This window comes from Crocuta crocuta, unplaced genomic scaffold, assembly GCF_008692635.1.
Source record: "Crocuta crocuta isolate KB4526 unplaced genomic scaffold, BGI_CrCroc_1.0 scaffold16, whole genome shotgun sequence".
Taxonomy (NCBI): Eukaryota; Metazoa; Chordata; class Mammalia; order Carnivora; family Hyaenidae; genus Crocuta; species Crocuta crocuta.
Window position 1 is genome coordinate 8,426,456 of NW_027531893.1, and position 4,366 is coordinate 8,430,821.

Here is a 4,366-nt window from a genome sequence, read left to right on the forward strand (position 1 = left end):
GTGTCAGGATTGGTGCTCGCCTGGGCCCTAGGGAGCCATCGAAGGTGTCAGAGGAGCAGAGCGGCCCAGTCTGAACTGTAAGGGGAAAGGACCGTAAGATGTGTAGCCGAGAAACCACGAGAGTCAATCCTGTGCAGGTGTGACTTTCCTCTCCTTCCAGGCACATGCGACTGACCACGCTCCCTACACCTTTTTGGATATGACCATGTGACTGATTCTTGCAATGGAAGGTCATTTCTGGGTGGAAGCATTTCAGAACCAGTGTATAAATCACACTATCTTTATATATATATATAATTTTTTGAAAGAGAGCACGAGCGGGGGGGGGGGGAGAGAGAGAGAGAGAGAGAGAGAGAGAGAGACACCCAGAATTGGCTCCAGGCTCTGAGCTGTCAGCAGAGCCTGATACGGGGCCCAATCCCATGGACCACGAGATCATGACCTGAGCCCAAATCAAGAGTTGGACGCTCAACTGACTGAGCCCACCAGGCACCCCCAAATCACACTGTCCTTTTTAAAAAATTTTTTTATATTTTTGAGAGATAGACAGAGACAGAGCATGAGTCGGGGAGGGGCAGAGAGAGGGAGGGGACACAGAATCTGAAGCAGGCTCCAGGCTCCGAGCTGAAAGCACAGAGCCTGATGTGGGGCTCGAAACCACGAACCGGGAGATCATGACCTGAGCCCCCCAGGCGCCCCCAAATCACATGATCTTTAAAGCCTGTGCTGAGGCCGTGCCAACCTGAGGTGGTGGGGGCCCCGTCCTCTGTATCCCCGAGGAACTACAACAAGCAGGTGTCTGCCAGTGAAGCTGTACAAGTAACAGGAGCAAACACTAAACCGCCGCCTCGAGCCTCTGTGGTCTGGGGGGTGTTTGTGCAGCGCGGCTGGCGAGGGCCGGGATGAAGGCAGCAGCCTGACAATATCGTGCAGGAGCAGCTGTCTGTTGCCGCCCTGAACTTGAGGGCTTAAAACAACTAAAGTTTATTTGGCTTCTGAGCCTGTGGGCTGGCTGGCTGGTCCTTCGGGACTCCCGCATCTGTGGTCACCTGTGGGTCTGGGGAGGTGGCTCTGCCCCACGTCTCACTTTCCGTGGACCAGGCCAGGGATGCTCTCCTAGTGATGGCAGAGGGGCAAGAGAAGGCAGAAACGGGCAAATGTCCGTTTTCTGTTAGGTCGCAACGCCCAACACATCTCGTTAGCAAAGTAAGTGACGTGCCTGAGTACAGAGTCCAGGGACCAGAAGGTGCTGCCCACAGTGAGAGGGCACAGACCCAGAGAGGGGTGAGGAACTGGGGCATCTGGGCCACTTGGCCATCACGTCACGCAGAGGTGAATCCACGGGACTTGATGCCTGATCGGACATGAAGGGAGACATCATGAATATTTCCGGCAATGGCCACCAATCTTTACTGCCATCTCTTTTACACACCTGCCACTCTACCCATCAAGATGTGGCCTCTGTTTCTCTGCCCTTTGTAGCTAGTCTGTCCTTGTGACTTGACTTGACCAGTAGTGTGAGGAAGTGACTCTGTGCCAGTTCTCAGCCTTGTCAAGCTGCCACGGAAAGGTGCTCAGACTAGACCACTGAATGAGGAGAGAGCGTGTAGAGATAGAGTGGCCATGTGGAAGGAAACTGAGGCACACCTGAGAATCTTCTACTCAATTCCCCCCTGAATGATGCCACATGAGTGAGCCTCAATAAAACCAGAGGACTGGGGGAAATGATAAACTGTTGTTGTTTTAACCACTGTATATATTTGAGGTGGCTTGTTACGCAGTGGTTGATAACTGATACAAGGGAGATGGTGAGAAGGAAGCAAGGCTGATGGTAAGATTTTGGACTCAGGTTCGTAGTGCAGTGGTGGTGCCGTTTTCTGGGCTCACACCTCCAGAAGGAGGGACTGGTTTGAGGACAAAGTTGTGGATAGAAATGTTATGCCTGAGGGACACCCATGAAATAAAATCCATCAGGTGTCGACCGGGAGACACGTGTCTGAACTTGAGAAGAAACGAGCTGGGGACTGGAGAATGCTTCCTACTGGATGGTGAATGATGCCATCGGCACGAAGCTGGTCACCCTGGAATATTGTGGAAAGTGTGACTAGAAGTGGGCCAAGAACCGAGTCTTGAGGTGGACTCCTGCACAGAAGTGGTTCTCAAGCTTTAGTGGATAGAATTACTACCTCGTGAGAGGGCAAAGATGGGGATTTCCTGGCCCGGCCCTTGCAGCTTTTGATTCAGGTCAGGATGCGCCTGGGAATCTGCTTTGCAGCCTAGTTTCTGCCCCTCTGCTCCCACACCCGCAGATGGAAAATTCCATCCCAGGTGAGACAGGAGTTTGGGGCGAGGAAGAGACAGGCCTGGAGCAAAGCTGAGAGATCTATTTGATTTAACTTAAAAAACTTTATTTTAAGAGAGAGAGGGAGAGGGGGAGGGGGAGGGAGAGAGAGAGAGAGAGGGAGAGAAAATCTCAAGAAGGCTCCATGCTCAGCACAGAGCCCGATGCCGGTTGCTATCTCACGAACCATGAGATCATGACCTAAGTCGCAATCAAGAATCGGACACTTGGCCAAGTGTCACAACCCAGGCGCCCCGATTTTACTTTTTAGTGTGCAGGGAGATCATTTCTGTAGCCTGGTGGTGAGGAACCAGTAGCGAGAGAGGGGTCGAAGAATGGAAGACCTTTCTTCCCTGCCCCCAAGGAAAGACTCGGTGGGTGGGTAAGGAGAGACAGAAGAGGGCTATGAAGCGCAGTGCTGCTGAAAACAGCCAGAAGGAACGTGCTGGAAATGTCTTGGGCGATGTCAGTAAAGAAGACCTGAAGTTGGGGGCTGGCCTCAGGCCTCCACTGTGTGGCTGAGGGGAAAAGAGCCAGAGTAGAGTGGAGCCTGCTGGCTGGGAGACCCGGGGCAAGCGTCTTCACTTCTCTGCGCCTTACTTGATTCTGTGAAAGAGGACTTGGCATCCCACCTCCCAACGCGTGGCATCGTGGTCAAGAGCCCAGGCCCTACTCCACTGGAAGGCCAGCTGTGCAGCCTACTGGCTCTAAGACCCCGGCAAGTCCTTCTCTGTGACCTCGTCTTCCCTGCAGACTAGAGATCCCAACAGTCCCTGCCTAAAAGTCGTAATTCCTATATGACTTCTGGGTTTGTTTATACTGTTCGTCCAGTCTCAGACCCCGCTCGTCGCTGCCACCACCCTGTCCTAATCTGGGTGTCTCCTGCTCAGCCTGAAGGAACCCTTCCCTGGCTCTTGCCTGGTTGTCTCCTGCCATCACATTTATAATACTGTAATTCCCTGCTCTGTTGCCCACTGTCCCAACCAGGCGAGGTGACCTGAATCAGGGCAGTTTGGTGGCACCAGCACCTTGCACAGAGTCACTTGGCATCGTATGTTATGGATGACCGTGCAGGCTCTGGAGCCCGGAGGCTGAGGTTCATTCCTCTGGCTTCCTCTGTCTCCCTCCCATTGAGCTGTGTGACCTCAGGAAGGTAGTTAAATCATTTTTGACCAACAGCTTTTCTCCTTCAAAGGCACAATTTTGGAAACACAAGTGTAATGGATTTAGGCAATAATGATGCTAAAACCACTTTACTTCATCAAGCTAAAACCAAAGCTTGATGAACAGGATAGTCACATGATCTCAATGGGGGGGGGTTGACGTCACCTTGGCCAAGTGCCCAAGGTCTCACATTACCAACAATGGGGCCTGCTGGCTTTCTGGACATCCCATTGTGATACAACAATAGAGCACATTACTCAAGTATGTTCTGCCAAAAACTGCTAACCTCAATCTAATCATGAGGGCAGGGGACCAGACCAATCAAAATGGTGGGTTTTCTGTAAGGCAATTGGCCTGGACTACTGAAATTTATCAAAGTCCTAATAGACAATGTCCTAAAAGGACAAGGTGGGAAGGAGGAAGGCTGTTCTTTATTTGAAAAGAATAATGGGGCGCCTGGGTTGCTTAGTCCGTTAAGTGTCTTCCTCTTGATTTCGGCTCAACCCACGCTCTCACAGCTGATGAGTTCCAGCCCCAGATGGGGCTCAGTGAGGAGCCTGCTTGGGATTCCCCCGACCCTGCTTCACNAAATTTAATGAAATAAAAATCAAAAATATTTTAAAGGAGACTAAAGAGAATAAAGACTTTTGATTGGATCCAGGATGGGGGTGTGGAGGGGAAGTCTTATTTGGGACCACTGATTAAATGGGTCTTAAATTTGAATATAAAGTTTATGTTCGCTAACAACTTGGCATCAGTATTTCTTGGGTATGAAATGGCACTGAGATCCCGTAGGATAATGCCGTTGTTCGCGGGAGAAACACGCTGAAGAATTTCTGAAAGATCTCCCACAGCTTAGAA